General features: G+C 38.5%; 1 pseudogene across 1 annotated transcript; it reads left to right on the forward strand.

Moving 5' to 3' along the window:
- Positions 1-11,274: 11,274 nt before the first annotated feature.
- LOC309862680 (DNA-directed RNA polymerases I, II, and III subunit RPABC1 pseudogene) lies at positions 11,275-11,992 on the forward strand (annotated as a pseudogene). The gene has a single exon. The product of its transcript is annotated as a DNA-directed RNA polymerases I, II, and III subunit RPABC1 pseudogene (transcript).
- Positions 11,993-17,926: the final 5,934 nt, after the last annotated feature.

The raw sequence follows: 17,926 nt of genomic DNA on the forward strand, positions 1-17,926 counted from the left end.
GGTTTGGTTTGGTTTGGTTAAACATGCCAGGGACAGGGGGCGCCTGGGTGGCTCACTTGGTTAAGCATCTGTCTTTGGCTTGGGGCATGATTCAGGGGTCCTGGGATTGAGCTTCCACCCACGCTCTGCTCAGCGGGAAGCCTGTTTCTCCCTCCCCCTCTGCCTACTGCTCCCCCTGCTTGTTCTCTTTCTCTCTCTCTCTCTGTCAGATAAATAGATAAAATCCTAAAAAACAAACAAACAAAAAACATACCAGGGACATTTTAGGTTTGGAAACTTTATGTTGTTTTATTGACTTATTTTTTTTTTTAAGTTTGGAGAATTTGACCTTATTCTTTTCTAAGCCTGAAACACATTTCTCTTAACATCTTCATGGTATGGTCCCTTACCTCCTATAAGTCTTTGACCAAAAGACATTTTCTCTCCATGAACCTAATCTACCTGTTTAGAATGGAAACTTGCACCAATCATAGCACTCCCTATTTCCCTTCCTACCATTTTTCTCTATGGTACTTATAGCATCTAACATTCTTTATATTTTAACATTTATTTTATTTTTACTCTCCCTCTTTCAGTGTTTAACCTTGTGATAGTAGTGAGGTAGTGATCTTTGTCCGTTTTCTTCATAGCTGTAACCTTAGCACTCATATCAAAGCCTGGCACAGAGGAATCGTCCATAAATACTTTTGAATTAATTTTTGAATAAATTATCAGGATGTTTTTGTAAAAGAATACTCTTCAGGCAATTTTCCATAGAAAGAACAGAGGAGGAAAGTCCCTCTGCAGCTAGACTCAAAGGCCCAGAGTAAGGTCACATGTCTATGGTTTTCCTCTCACACTATCATCTTCATTTCTCACTGTTTTGATAATATAAATATTTTGGAAAACACTGTATCAATAATTTCTTATCCCATGAAAATTTCATTTAAAATCTATCATATCATATCTGGAAGATAATTTTAGTTTCTTTCCAATAATAACTAGTCAATGACATTATGTCCACTGCTTGCTTGGCATATGCTATATACAATATACACGCAACACTTTTCATCTACCCCTCATCCTCCTCCATTCCCCGTTTCTCTTTCTCTCACCTTACTGCATTTTTCTCTCCTTAGGGGCTCCTGCAACTCTACAAAAAGTTTAGACACACATACATATTAATTTATCTTTTCAATGATCCTTCTCTTATGCAACAGTGTCTCACTTATCCTGACTGCTTTTAATCAAGATTACATTGTGGTGATTCTTGCTATAAGGACTCCTGCTGTATTTTAACTTAGAGTGTCTGAAATCTGTATAATTACTCCCAGCAGTCTCAAACAGCATCAGGCTTTCAGAAATCTGTGAGCAGGAATTCCTGAAGTCTCACCCTCATTTACTACTATTGCTTTGATTTGTAAGTATAAACAATTCAAGATGAGTCATTTCTAGCAGGTGTCAAGATTTAGAGCTTTGACTTGTATTTCATTTTCAATTGATTCTTCATGGACTGGTTTTGGAAATAAAATGAATAGCCTTTTGTGGAGTTTGCAGAAGGATTTCTGTTTTAGCCTGCTGGAGCTATCATAAAAAATACCTCACAGGTGAGGAAACTAAACATCCAGACCAAGGTAACAGCAGGTATTGTATCTTTTGAGGTGTCTCTCTTTGGCTTGCAGATGGCCTCTTGCTGGGTCCTCACATGATCTTATTTCTGTGCATGTGTCATGGTGTCTCTCTATGTGTCCCCAATCTCCTCATTTTATAAAGACACCAGGCAGATTGGATTAGGATCCATTTAATGGTCTCAATTTACTCATCACTTTAAAGATCCCATCTGCAAATGCAGTCATATTCTGAGGTACTGGGGATTAGGATTTCTTTTTTTTTTTTTTTTTAAGATTTTATTTATTTATTTGACAGAGAGATCACAAGTAGGCAGAGAGGCAAGCAGAGAGAGAGGGGGAAGCAGGGTCCCCGCCAAGCGGAGAGCCCAATGTGGGATTCAATTCCAAGACCCTGGGATTATGACCTGAGCTGAAGGCAGAGGCTTAACGCACTGAGCCACCCAGGTGTCCCTTGGGATTAGGACTTCAACATATGAAATTTGCAGAGACAAAATTCAGTCCACAGCAATCCTTCAGAAGTCAGTGATCTTGGTTTAAACTAATCTTTTAGCTTCACTGCCTTTACTCTGTCTCGTACTTTCTCTCATATACATAATAAGAAATAATCTTTGCCTCAAATTAGAATTATGCTAATTCATTAATATAAATATAGAGTTCACTACCTAGATTTTGATATATTACTCTTGCTTTTTATCCTAAAATATAGTACCACATTTGGTGAGAAAACAAGGCATCACATACTGAAAATTAGATTAACTCATATTACATTTACATATTCATTCACTTGAAAATATTTATTCATTAATATGAGAAGATCTATGGAATGTCTATTATTTCTGTAAAGATTATAAAACATATATGTTAAAGTCCATTAAACGTATGAGAATCTAGTAAGCAAAAATAATGATAAAAAATTAAACTTATCCAAAGAGAAATCTGGATATACCTCGACTCCTGGAGGTGTCTTTATATGTTTGGAATGTCCCACCCAAGAGAGTATGTGGAGGCCTTGGCCACTAAACAAACTAACAATGTGGTTTATGACAGGAGATTTGTGCCACACAGTATATGCTTTACAAACCCTGGAAGGGTTGGAGTCTAAAAATTAGCCACATAATATCTTTTCCATCTCAGGAGGGGTTAGAGATTGAAGGTCAGTTTTGCAGACAGTCCACAATACATCTCCAATAAAATTTCTAGATAGCAAGATTCAAGTGAGCTCTTCTGGTTAACAATATTCCATGTGTATCATTACACATCAGTACCAGAAAAACTAAGGCTGTCCACAACTCCACAGGGAGAGGACAACTTAGAGATTTCCGGTACTTTGCCCCATGCACATTTTCCCTTGGCTGGTTTCAATATGCATCCTTTAGCTTTAATAAACCATACCTGTGAGTATAACAGCTTTCAGTGGATTTTGTGAGTCCTCCCAGCAAATTACCAAATCTGAAACTAATCTTGTTTACTGTGTTCCCTCTAACTTTACAATGGTGTATATAAGTAATTAAAGGAATATAAATGGTATTTACAAAAGATATAAAATGTAACAGGTAAACACAGGATGAGGATGTGATCTTTACCTAACAGAATCAAAGTAGAGTTTCCCAGAAGAGAGGAAAGCTAATTAGAAATTAGGTGAACAAGGGAAATGTCATTTCAAGTATGTGGAATAGTACGTTAATAGTGAGTAGCAAGAAAGTGAGAAACAGAGTGTTTTGAAGAACGGACAGTAGTATGCTGCACATGCTAAGAACCTGCTCATTTTTAGATGAATATAAGTGGCCCCATGTCTTCAGTCTAGTGATACTAATTTTAGACTTCTAGTATCCAGAACTGTGAGGGAATAAATTTCTGTTGTTTTAAGCCATCAAGTCTGTAGTAATTGTTCCAGTCATAGGAAACTAAAGAGTCTAAGAAACTTACACAAGTTTCTTCTTAAGTCCTTGCCTGAAAACTAAACTGTACTGCATAGAATGAAAATCCACAAGATCAAGCAAAGAAAAGCTGTATGCAAGCTATCAGCTGAAAAATCCCTAGAGGTTGGACAGGGGTAGGAGATGATCAATTTCCAACCTTAAAACAATTATTGCAAAAATATCCAGGAAACTGAAACCAGTAATAAAAAGGAAAAGGGCAGGGAAAAATACAAAATACGTATACATAAACATACAGAGAAACAAACTTGAAAATTATGAAATAAAAAATTCACTGTTTGAGATGAAAAGCAAATTAAACATTATAGAAAGAAATATCAGCAAACTTGAGGATATAGTAATATCAACTATACAAATTGAAGCAAAAAAAGAAAAATTGGCAGTTAACAAATTCTGAGTAGTTTATGGAATATCAACCTAACAGTCATGTAATTGAAGTTCCAGAACAGAGGAGGAAAAAGTCAAGAACTAGGAAAAAATATTTCAAGAAAAGTGGCAAAAATTTTTCCAAACAACATAAAAATTATAAACCTACAGATTCAAAAACTTCAACAAACCCTGAACAAAACAACTGTAAAGAAAGATATCTAAAAGTCTATCTATAAGAAAACTTAAATAAAAATTGTGTATGAACAAATTTTTCCCATCTGATGAAAACACACCATGAATCAAGTACCATGAATCAAGTGCTATTCTTCATTATTTGTCCTTTCCTATTTATTTTAGAATAGGTAGTGATCAATAAACAACAAAATGTCTTTTCCAGTTTGCAAAGTCAGTCTATAGCAAATGAAAATCATCAATTTATAATATCACAAATTTCAGTTTGGGAAATAGTCAACATTCAGAGTAAATCAGGAGCAACATAAGAGATTTTCATGCAGAGTGCATGTAGAAAAATATACCGTGTTTTATCAAAATTGTGTTCTTGCTTTATTGGTGTGCCCATTTAATTTCAACCAAATTAGTAAAAGGTGAATACTTGATATATTTTCCATATTTTCTCCAAGGTTCAGAATTTAATGTGATTGAAAGGACCATTTTTTATATTTTAATAAATGAAGATTTAATAAATGATGAGGAGAAAGATTAAATATATTTAAATAAAGGAAATTCATGTTCCTAAAGATTCCTAAAGATTTCCCAGAACAAAAGGGTAAAGCAAGGTACAAATTAAAAAGCTAAAAGTCAATTCAGTTTGATTACAATTCAAAGTGGAAGCTACATTATTTTCACTCATCCCAAAACAAATTTGTCTTTGGCCCAAACTCTAGTTCTCAAAGCCGTAACACAACTTTAGTACCATCAGGTTTTGGCCAAGTTAAGGATAAGATGAAGGCTATGAAGAAAGATTTAACATTTGGAGATTAGTAGAAATCGGAAACAAAGAACAGATTCACTTAAATTATAAATCCTACTCCTTGACAATTTATGGGAAAAACAATCACCCTTTAAAACTATGGTTCTCAAACTAGTATTTATCAGAATTATTTGCTTAAAACAAAGATTGCAGGTTTCTTCCTCAGAACTTCTGATTCAGTAAGTCTGGGGTAGGGCCAGAAAAAATTTACATTTCCTAGTTTTTCAAGTGAAATATCCCTGCTGGTTAAAGCAGTTTGGGGGAACCATTGTATTAAGCTGATATTTACCTTGTTAGTAATTTGTGTGCCTATGATGCATTTTAACAGAATTTGTGCACTGGGCTAGAAATAAATGCATCATTCTTACCTTTGTGTGGCTGCTATAAATTTCCTATATTTTCTTATAAAGATAGCTTCCAATAGACTTAGAAATTATTGAGGAAAAAGACTTGACCATATATTCATATAAATAAAACTATTAATATTGTCCCTGTTGATCTATTTTAAGATAGCTTAATATCTTGACATCATTGGCCTTGTTTTATTTTTTTGTTCTTTTTAAAGATTTTATTTATTTATTTATTTGAGAGAGAGTGTGTGCAAGCAGGGGAAGAAGGCCCCCTGCTGAGCAAGGAGCCTGATGTGGGGCTTGATCCAAAACTCCTGGATCATGACCTCAGCTGAAACAGAAGCTTAACTGACTGAGCCATTCATGCACCCCACCTTAGGCTTGTTTTAAAAACATAAAGAACAATGGGGTGCTTAGTGGCTCCTTTCGTTGAGCATCTGACTGATGGTTCTGGCTCAGGTCATGATCTCAGGGTCATGAGATCAAGCTCTGTGTCAGGTTTTGTGCTGAGTGTGGAGCCTGCTTAAGACACGTGCTCTGTCTCTGTTCCTCCACACTCACTCCCTGCTTTTAGCCTCTCTCTCTTAGAAAGGAAGGGAGGGAGGAAGGGAGGGAAGGGGAGAGAGAGAAAGAACCTTGCATTAAGCTAAACTTGCATAATAATGGATATAGCCTCAAGAAGTTAATCAAATTATAATAATTAACAATCATATATTTATATCTCATCATATTAAAGTAAGTACATGAAAAAGTAATAATTTATTTGAGGAATACAAAACAAAAACACCATTTTAAAAATTTTAACAATTTACATTAACTTGGACTTAGTTACTGGACTAAGTTTCTACACAATGAAAGTAGAAAATTAATTAGTTAATACGAAAGCTTTACATAAAATGTTTTAAAAAGTGCTTAAAACTGAAAAATAATTGAGGTCCAGCTTATTGGGAGACTTAAACAGTCTGAGCCACTTTTCTTGGGACTCCTTTTGAAGCACAGACAGCTATTTGCTGCTTCTGAAGAATGGCACCTTGCAAGTAGCTGCAGGTAATAGTTCCAAGTGATCTACTTCAAGTAGCATGTAGCTGTGTCCTGGGCTGGGATTAACCCATAAATCTGGTGAAAAGTTAAACAAGAGCACAGATCAATGGAGGTTCGCAAGACACCACATCTTCCTTTCTCTCTTCTCCTGTGAGTTCATTGAAAGTTGAAATCCCAATTCAGTGTTTTGGAATCTGTATACAATATTAAATCTCATTAATACACTTTTAATAATTTAACAATCATATAGAGTACTTCAGTTGTTTACTAGTATCTGTTTACTAGTAGTTGTTTACTAGTGACTTTTGTCTTCTGACTCTCCAAATGACTATATAGTAATTACAAAATACTGCTGAAAAGCTTCCAAAGACTTAGGGCTTAGTGTAAGCCTTCTGAGTCAGGATGCTTCAGTCCAAATTCTTGTTCTATTCCCTATTAACTGAGTAAACTTTGGTCAGGACTCCTGTGCCTTTTAGGCCTGGGGAAAAGAGTTATTTTACAGATGAAACAAGAACCTGTATTTTTTTTTAATTTTTTTTTCAGCATAACAGTATTCATTGTTTTTGCAACACACCCAGTACTCCATGCAATCCATGCCCTCTCTAATACCCACCACCTGGTTCCCCCAAACCTCCTGCCCCTGCACCCATTCATAGTCCATAGTCTCTCATAGTTCACCTCCCCTTCCAATTTCCCCCAACTCCCTTCTCTTCTCCATCTCCCCTTCTCATCCATGTTATTAGTTATGCTCCACAAATCAGTGAAACCATATGATAATTGACTCTCTCTGCTTCACTTATTTCACTCAGCATAATGTCTTCCAGTCCTGTCTGTATTGCTACAAAAGTTGGGTATTCATCCTTTCTGATGGAGGCATAATACTGCATAGTGTATATGGACCACATCTTCCTTATCCATTCGTCTGTTGAAGGGCATCTTGGTTCTTCCCACAGTTTGGCGACTGTGGCCATTGCTGCTATAAACATTGGGGTACAGATGGCCCTTCTTTTCACTACATCTGTATCTTTGGGGTAAATACCCAGTAGTGCAATTGCAGGGTCATAGGGAAGCTCTATTTTTAATTTCTTGAGGAATCTCCACACTGTTCTCCAAAGTGGGTGCACCAGCTTGCATTCCCACCAACAGTGTAAGAGGGCTCCCCTTCCTCCACATTCTCCCCAACAACGCTGTTTCCAGTCTTGCTAATTTTGGCCATTCTATTGATGTAAGGTGGTGTCTCAATGTGGTTTTAATTTGAATCTCCCTGATGACTAGTGATGATGATCATTTATTTATGTGTCTAATAGCCATTTGTATGTCTTCATTAGAGAAGTGTCTGTTCATGTCTTCTGCCCATTTTTTGATATGATTGTCTTTTTTGTGTGTGTGGAGTTTGAGGAGTTCTTTATAGATCCTGGATATCAACCTTTTGTCTGTACTGTCATTTGCAAATATCGTCTCCCATTCCGTGGGTTGCCTCTTGTCTTGTTGACTGTTTCCTTTGCTATGCAGAAGCTTTTGATCTTGATAAGTCCCAAAAGTTCATTTTCACTTTTGTTTCCTTTGCCTTTGGAGACATATCTTGAAAGAAGTTGCTGTGGCTGATATCAAAGAAGTTACTGCCTATGTTCTCCTCTAGGATTCTGATGGATTCCTGTCTCATGTTGAGGTCTTTTATCCATTTATCTTTGTGTATGGTATAAGAGAATGGTCGAGTTTCATTCTTCTACATAGAGCTGTCCAGTTTTCCCAGCACCATTTATTGAAGAGACTATCTTTTTCCACTGTATATTTTTTCCTGTTTTGTCAAAGATGATTTGACATAGAGTTGAGGGCCAATATCTGGGCTCTCTACTCTCTTCCACTGGTCTATGTGTCTGTTTTTATACCAGTACCATGCTGACTTGGTGATCACAGCTTTGTAGTAAAGCTTGAAATCAGGTAATGTGATTCTCCCAGTCTTATTTTTGTTTTCCAACATTTCCTTAGCAATTCGGGGTCTCTTCTGATTCCATACAAATTTTAGGATTATTTGCTCCAGCTCTTTGAAAAATACTGGTGGAATTTTTATCAGAATGGCATTAAAAGTATAGATTGCTCTAGGCAGTATATACATTTTAACAATGTTTATTCTTCCAATCCAAGAGCATGGAATGGTCTTCCATCTTTTTGTGTCTTCTTCAATTTCTTTCATGAGTGTTCTATAGTTCCTCAAGTACAGATCCTTTACCTCTTTGGTTAGGTTTATTCCCAGGTATCTTATGGTTCTTGGTGCTGTAGTAAATGGAATCAATTCTCTAATTTCCCTTTCTGCATTTTCATTGTTAGTGTATAAGAAAGCCACTGATTTCTGTACATTAGGTTTGTATCCTGCTATGTTACTCAATTGCTGTATGAGTTCTAGTAGTTTGGGGGTGGAGTCTTTTGGGTTTTCCATATAAAGAATCATGTCATCTGGGAAGAGAGAGAGTTTGACTTCTTCATTGCCAATTTGGATACCTTTTATTTCTCTTTATTGTCTGACTGCTGTTGCTAGAACTTCTAATACTATGTTGAACAAGAGTGGTGAGAGTGGGCATCCTTGTCATGTTCCTGATTTCAACAGGAAGGCAGTGAGCTTTCTCCAATTGAGGATGATATTTGCTGTGGGTCTTTCATAGATAAATTTTATGATGGTCAGGAATGTTCCTTCTATCCCTATATCTTGAAGTGTTTTAATCAGGAACAGATGCTGGATTTTGTCAAATGCTTTTTCTGCATCAATTGAGAGGACCATGTGGTTCTTCTCTCTTCTTTTATTGATTTGTTCTATCACATTGATTGATTTGCAAATGTTGAACCATCCTTGTAGACCAGGGATGAATCCCACCTGGTCATGGTGGGTAATCTTTTTAATGTGCAGTTGGATCCTGTTTGCTAGGATCTTGTTGAGAATCTTAGCATCCATATTCATCAGTGATATTGGTCTGAAATTCTCCTTCTTGGTGTGGTCTTTGTCTGGTTTGAGGATCAGGTTAATGCTGGCTTCATGAAAAGAGTCTGGACGTTTTCCTTCTGCTTCAATTTTTTGAAACAGCTTCAGGAGAATAGGTGTTATTTCTTCATTGAAAGTTTGGTAGACTTCCCCAGGGAATCTGTCAGGTCCTGGGCTCTTGTTTTTTGGGAGGTTTTTGATCACTGCTTCAAACTCGTTACTAGATATCAGTCTATTCAGGTTGTCAGTTTCTTCCTGGTTCAGTTTTGGGAGTTTATAGTTTTCCAGGATTGCATCCATTTCATCTAGGTTACTTAGCTTATTGGCATATAACTGTCCATAATAACTTCTGATGATACTTTCTACTTCCTTGGTGTTAGTTGTGATCTCTCCCTTTTCGTTCATAATTTTATGAATTTGAGCTTTCTCTCTTTTCTTTTGCATTAGTGTGGCCAATGGTTTATTGATCGTATTGATTCTTTCAAAAACCAGCTTCTAGTTTCATTTATACGTTCTACTGTATCTCTGGCTTCTACGTCCTTGATCTCTGCTCTAATCTTGATTATTTCCCTTCTTTTGTGTGGAATTGGTTTGATTTGTTGTTGAATCTCTAGTTCTTTAAGGTGTAGAGACAGCTGGTGTATTCTGGATTTTTCAATTTTTTTGAGGGAGGCTTGGATGGCTATGTATTTCCCCCTTAGGACCGCCTTTGCTGTATCCCATAGGTTTTGGACCGAAGTGTCTTCATTCTCATTGGTTTCCATGAATTGTTGCGGTTCTTCTTTGATCTCCTGGCTGATCCAAGCATTCTTAAGCAAGGTGATCTTTAGCTTCCAGGTGTTTGAGTTCCTTCTAAACTTTTCCTTGTGATTGAACTCCAGTTTCAAAGCATTGTGATCTGAGAATATGCATGGAATCATCTCAGTCTTTTGGTGTCAGTTGAGTCCTGATTTGTGACCCAGTATGTGGTCTATTCTTGAGAAGGTTCTGTGTGCACTTGAGAAGAATGAGCATTCTGCTGTTTTAGTGTAGAATGTTCTGCATATATCTATGAGGTCCATCTGGTCCAGTGTGTCATTCAATGCTCTTGTTTCTTTAGTGATTTTCTGCTTCGATGATCTGTCTATTTCTGAGAGAGGAGTGTTAAGATCTCCTACTATTAGTGTATTCATATCAATATGATTCTTTATCTTGATTAACAATTTTCTTATGTAGTTGGCTGCTCCCATATTGGAGGCATAGATATTTACAATTGTTAGATCATCTTGGTGGATAGTCCCTTTAAGAATTATGTAGTGCCCTTCTGTATCTCTGACTGCAGTCTCAAGTTTAAAATCTAATTTATCTGATATAAGAATCACTACCCTGGCCTTCTTTTGAGGCCCATTGGCATGAAAGAGCTTCTCCATCCCTTCACTTTCAGTCTGGGTGTATCTTTAGGTTCAAAATGGGTCTCTTGTAGACAACATATGGATGGGTCTTGTTGTTTTATCCAATCTGCAACCCTGTGTCATTTTATGGGCACATTTAGGTCATTCACATTGAGAGTGATTATTGGTGGATACATTTTTATTGACATCGTGTTACCTTTGAAGTCTTTCTTTTTGTATACTGTCTCTATATTTCTGCTCAGTGATTTTCTTAGGATTTTTCCTCTTTTATAGAACCCCCCTTAATATTTCCTGCAGTATCAGCTTGGTGGTTGCAGTCTTTTAAGCCTTGCTAGTCTTATAAACTCTTTATCTCTCCATCCATTTTGAATGTCAGTCTTGCTGGATAAAGTATTCTTGGCTGCATGTTCTTCTCATTTAGTGCCCTGAATATATCTTGCCAGCTCTTTCTGGCTTGCCAGGTCTCTGTGGACAGGTCTGATGTTATTCTGATGGGATTTCCTCTGTAAGTAAGGAGCCTCTTTGTCCTAGAGGCTTTCAAGAGATTGTATCTCTTGATTTTATCCAGACCCTGGAAGAGTTCAAGGTCCATTTTGGGGACAAGTCGAGTGAGGGGCGGCCACAGCACACAGACCTCACGGAGCTGGTGGCCCACAAAGATGACCCCACTGACCAGATGTTTGTGTTCTTCCCAGAGGAGCCTAAGGTGGGAATCAAGACCATCAAGGTGTACTGCCAGTGGATGCAGGAGGAGAACATCAAGCGGACCCTCATCGTGGTACAGCAAGGCATGACCACATCTGCTAAGCTGTCTCTGGTGGACATGGTCCCCAAGAACGTCCTGAAGCAATTTCTGCAGCAGGAGCTGCTCATCAACTTCACAGAGCAGGAGCTGGTCCCAGAGTATGTCATCATGACCAAGGAGGAGGTGACAGAGCTCCTGGCCAGGTATAAATTCCAGGAGAACCAGCTGCCCAGGATCCAGACCGGAGACCCGGTGGCCCGCTATTTCGAGATAAAGCGAGGGCAGGTGGTGAAGGTGATCTGGCCCAGCGAGACTGCCAACAGGTACATCACCTACCGGCTGGTGCAGTAGACACCCCGCGAGCTGGTGAGATGCCATGTGGCCGCAGGTCCTGCCTGTCCAGGAGTAAGCCCTAGCTTTCCTCTCCTCTTACCCCACAGTTGTCTCTGTCACCTCCCTGTGGGGGGTGCATGGAGGCAGCCCCGCTTCCTGCCCCGCTGGGCTCGACTCGCACAGCAGGCCTGATATGTGGTCGTCTGCCCATCTCTCGCCCTCCCTGTGGCCTGGAGACAGATGGGGCTGTGCCCACCGCCCAACATGAGGAACCTCACTACTGCTTCTCTGGACCCTGGGATGACCTCGCCTAGGTACTGAGCCCCACCCGGACCCCAGACCCCTCATGAGCGAGCCTCCAGAGGGGACAGAATGTCTGTCCACGGGGAGGGGTTGGGGGGAGGGCGGGCGGGTGTCAGCTGCTCTGATGCTGGGTGTTTGTAAGAGTGAAAGTATTGGAGTAAAAAAATTGCCGGTCTGGAGGAGCAAAAAAAAAAAAAAAAATTATGCTTGTTCATAATTGTAATTATGATTGCTCAATTTTACTATTAGGTGCCTTGATGTTTTTTTGGAATCTATAATCTTGGGGGGAGACCATTCAGCCTCTAGTATATGAACACTGGTTCCATTCTTAAGATTGGGAAAATTTTCATGAAGAATTTGTTCCACTATATCTTCTAGACTTCTTTCTTTCTCCTCCCCTTCAGAGATTCCAATAATTCTGATGTTGGAACGTTCCATGGCATCATTTATTTCCCTGATTATGTTTTCATGGCTTCTAAGCTGTTTGTTCCAGGCTTCCTCCTGATCCTTTCTCTCTGTTTGTCCTCCAGATCACTAATTCTATCTTCTGTCTCAGTTACCCTAGCTTTGAGAGAATTTAAATTAGATTGGAACTCATTGAGAGCATTGTGAACCTCATCCCTGCTAGCTTTCAGCTCCGCCCTAACATTGTGAACATCATCCCTGGTCACTTTCAGTACTGCCCTAATCAATTCTGTTTGGCCATCCATGGCTTTTTCCAACCGAACTATTGCCTGGATAATTGTTAGCCTGAATTCTCTTTCCAACATATTGTCTATGTTGATAGCCGTTAGCTCTGTTGCAGAAGGCCCATCCTCTGTATTTTTCTTCTATTGGGCATTCTTCCTCCTAGTCATTTTGGTGAGAGATGACTAAACAGATGTAGCTGGATGTATCGACCATGGTGCACTCAAGGTGCACTTTGGAACGCTTCTGAGCAATCAGGATTCCCCACCCAAATGAGAGAAAAAAGAAAAGAAAAAGAAAAAAAGAGAGAGAGAGAGAGAGAGGAAAGAAAGGGAAGATAAAAGATAAGGTTCAGCCCAAATGGGCCCCAAGGTAAGATTTATGAAGTATACAAACAAAAACAGACAAGCAAAAAAAAAAAAAAAAAGAGACTGATAAAAGTATATGACAAGAGAAAAAAAGAATATATATATATATATATATATATATATATATATATGCAAATAAAGAAAGAACCTCGTCAAAAAGAACCCCAAGTATAAGATTTATATACTATCAGGACAAACACAAATACACAGAAACACTGGCAGAAGAAAAAGTTGGGAGAATGGTTATAAATTCTCAGTGTGGGTGAGGAAGGTTATTTTGATTCTTCCTGGATGTATCTTGATATCTTTGTTAAAGGAGTCAACTTTCCTAAGATAAAGGGGGATTAAAAATTGGTTTACCTATAGGGGTAGCATTGATTGGGGAAAGGGGATTACCTTGAAGTTTGACTCTATATGAATATTAGAGGATAAAAATAAAAAAGGAGTAAACTAGACTAAACTAAATTAAAATTTTAAAGAAAATTAAAAAATAGAAATGCAAAGGAAAAATACAGGTGTATGTATCAAAAAGTTCAGGTTAGAAGGTTATTATGGAATTTGATGTACTGGACATCTCACTGTGATGGTAAATAGGTTAAGAAATTATCTATATAAAAAAATGAACCAGAATAATGGGACCTTGTTAAAAATAAAAGTTGTGTCTATGAAGTAGTGGTGGTTGTTCTCTTGTAGTCTTTTTTTTTTTTTTTCCTTTATTTCTTTCCTGGTTGGTTTTCTGGGGGAGGGGCCTGCCACATGGGTTTTCAGTCAATGATGTCTCCTGAGTTAAGTCCTCCAGTCCCCCTCAAGGGGGTGGGCTCTGAGGAAATTGGTTTTTTCAGGCTTTTGTTCTCTGGAGGTTTTTATGTTTGTTCACTTTTTTTCTTTCGCCTTGACTGCTTTTGATGGTTTTTGGAGGTGTAGAGGAAAGCAAACTGCACCCCAACCTCCCTCTCAGAGAGAAGCCTCAGTCTATTCTGTGGGTGCTGCAGAGCCCATATAAATTTCCCCTTGGCCGCTGGCAGAGCAGGTTCTGAGTCGTGGTCCCTGGGGATCTCCTGCGTGTACCCAAAACCACGGCAGCAGTGGCTGTCTGGGCTGCTCCAGACCTCCAGGGCGGTTCCAAGCAGCGATTGCACAGAGATTTTCCCACTGGCCCAGGCTGGGGACCCTGGTCTTTCTGGGTCTAAGAGCGCCAGGCTTGCACGCACCTCTCTCAGGGGAGGGTGTGGGACATGCATGCGTCTCAGGTTCTGATAGTATGGCGTGGGTCTAAGAGCGCCAGGATGGGCCTTCGCACACCTTTCTCAGGGGAGTGTGAGGGGCGCGAGTGACTCAGGCTCTGTTAGCGTGGCTAGGTGTTCTGCCATCTGGCGAGGCTCCCAGCCCCTCACAGGAGCCAGACCCCACTCATTCTCAGGCGTGCTGGCAGCTCAGGGACCAAGACCTGGTTTTTCCGCCACATTCTCTCTGGCTTAGCGCCAGAGGAGGCTGTCCTGGGTCCGGGGACTTAAGCCCCGTCCCTAGCCACCCTGATTCCCACAATTTCCCCCTGTGGGAATTGCTTAGATCCTTTGCTCTTTTTGAGTGCTTTCAACCAGTCTCCATGTTAATGCTGGTCCCTAGATGCAGGGCACTCTCATATTGGGGTATTTCTTTCCAATCAGTCGCCTCTAGTGGCTCCCTTGCCCTTTTGCTTATCTTCCAATATAGGTCCGTCTTTCCCACTCTGCTTTACCTGCCCACTGGCATCTTCTGCCCCTGTAGATATCCAGACATGTATAATTCTGATCTCAGCCTGATTTCATGGGTGATCGGAGTTCTTTGGTAGGTAATCAGCTCACTTTAGGGTACAGGTTGAAACGGCGCCTCCTCCTACTTTCCCGTCATCTGTCTCCTCAAGAACCTGTATGTTTATCTCTGGGGAGAGCTAGAAGTCTGGAACTGATCCAAATAAGGGAAAAAGTCTTATAACTAATAACTTACTATGTATTATTTAAAGTTTAAAAATTCCTCCCTGGTGACACCAAACTGGTGAAGTTATTTATGGCATATACTGGTATTTTCACTTAGACACTTTTGATTAAGTAAGTGATTAGGAGCGTTAAAAATCCCACTGGAAACTTTTAGGGATGTCTCTCAACACTAAGGTTGATCATACATATCATGATGGTTCAGTCTGGACATGCAGTGTGTTCTGTGTAAAGGAGAAAGACTTTGAGAAGTTGAACCTGGAAATCTCTCTTGGATCTTGGCACTTCCACACACTCTATCTACTGCTCTACTGCCTTTTAAAACCTTCTAGGTGCATGTTCTATGGAAGCTTTGTAGTCCTTTAAATTATGTGACTCGTTGCAATCTGTGCAGATGGAAAAATAAAGAAAAGAGGAAAGGTAAGCAACCATTATTACCAGATGACTTCTGAAGATGACTTGTGAAGTTGCACAAATGTTGTAATAATCTTTATGAGGAATGCCTACCAATGGATGTTGGAGAGATGGATCCCTGGCTAAAGCAAAGAGCTAAATAAACTTAGGGAAGAAATTTAAAAAGAGGGCAAGTCAACCAAGCATATTGTACTTTGGTTGCTTTTGTCTTTTCTAGAGAAAAGTATAGCAACAGAAACAGCTGGTGGCTTCAGGGCCATAGACTTGCTGCATGCGATTCAGCCAGTAATGCCCAATAACAGTTTGGAAAGTGACTATTTTTGCCAAAATATAATCCCTATATGAGTAAAATTACTAAAAGCTTACAAATGTGGGAAAAAATCAAGAGACTACAGAAACGCGAACATATTCAGTTCAATCATTAAGCTACTTTATAGATTATTCCAAACTCATTTCTAAACTTCTACTTAAATCAGCCACTGTGCTTGGGAAATCAGAGCTATTTCCCTTGTATCAGATACTGTTAAATGGACAAGCATGTTAGTTTTTACTCAGGACTCTCACTTACTGAAGCTTTTGTAGAAATATAGATGGAAGGGCAAACACCTAATTTGTTAAGCTTTATGAAGGTGAAAGTAAATAACACACCTAAAAAGAATTGTCCAAATCTATCCTTAAATATTAAAGCATATTTCTCCTAAGGCCACTGAGATGTAGTGAGTATAAGTAACTTTGATAAACTATAATAATTCTAAAACTTCTCCTAACTCTGCACTTTTGTTCAAGATATGGTTAATGCTTAGATACTCCCCTGATACGACTAAATTGTTGTAGAGATAAGATGAAATTAGAGGAACTATGGGGAAGTCCTTGCCTGGTTACGACAAATGGAAACTCATGATGGAAAAATGGTTATAATTATTCAAAAGAAAGAAAATAAGAATAAAAGGAGTTTTAAAAAATAACTCAAAAAAGATTACACTGAATGTTAAGTATTCAGAATACTGATTTTAAAATAGCACTAAAAAGGAGGCAACAGATGCTATAACTCTAAAATTTTAATGAATCACCATATAAAGGTTAGGTGTTCTGACTGCCCCAGCCACTCTTCAAACTATGAAAACACTGTGACAGATTTGCTCAATTTTCCCTAGCCTTAATAATTCTTGAAAACTCTGATTACTATAAAACAAGGTATTTATAATCCTTGAGTCAATGACAATTAAAACTGAGTGGAAGAAAAGTGAAGACTGTGATGAGTCTGGGTGACAGGATGGCCGAAGTCACTTAGATCAACCCCCTAGCAAGGGAGGCAAAGCTGTTAAAATTAATATGAGTAAAATGTCCTGAGGGTGGTGAAGCAGCTTTAGATTGCTGGATACTGGTACCCAATATAACTTCATACTAAAACTTGGTAACGAAAAGTTAACAGGCAGTATAATACATCTGGGAAGATGTAATGAACAACTGTAGAGGATACAGGTAAGATTATGGCTTAAGATATAGGAATTTACTAACAAATTTTTGTATGGTTGTCTTACCCGGCCAGAATATATCACAGAAACAGAGGTAATGTTCAAATGGGAAACTCTTAACTTACCCAAATTATTGGGGGAAAAAGTTGTCTTGAACATCTGTGTTTCATTCTCTTCTAATGGTACATGGTAGATTGAAACATTTAAAATTATCTAAGCCCAGTCAAGTGGCTAATTTAAAACAATGAAGATAGACTAGGGTTGGACATCTGAGGTGCATAAAGAAATTCTAATTTTAATTAAAGTTCTTTTAGATGCAGGTATATCAATATTCACAAATTCCTTACATAATGACCTGTGAGAAAAGCTGATAAATCCTGGAGAGATTCACTGTATATTATAGAAACCTTAATAAATTATAGCCCCATGCAACAAGCAGTACACAATATGACATTACATATTTAAACTGTGCAATTAAATAAGGGAATCTCTAATTTTGTGATCAACTTAACTAACACTTTCTTTTCTATTTCTACTCATAAAGAAATTCAAGGCCAATTTGCATTCATGTGACATGGATGAAAAAATATGCTTTTACTGTGTTTTCAGAAAGACATTTAAATTCTTCTGCTATCCCTATACCTAATGAGATAAAGACTTTTTTTGTTTGTTTGTTTTGTTTTGTTTTTTGCTATACACTAAAACCCAAAAAACTTACTCATCATACTGGAAATGTAAACCCCTGACCAACATCTATTTTTCCATTTCCCCTACCTTACACCAGCCCTAGTAATCACCATTCTACTCTCTGTTTCTGTGGCTCCAGCACGAAAGTCCTATGAGAGCATACAAGACAGTGTATTTGTTTTCCTCTGACTTATATTACTTAGCATAATACCAATAAAGGCCATCCATATTGCCACAAATGGCAGAATTTCCTTTTTTCTCATGGCTGAAAAATATCC

The sequence above is a fragment of the Mustela nivalis genome, assembly GCF_964662115.1.
Source record: "Mustela nivalis genome assembly, chromosome: 4".
NCBI classification, from domain to species: domain Eukaryota; kingdom Metazoa; phylum Chordata; class Mammalia; order Carnivora; family Mustelidae; genus Mustela; species Mustela nivalis.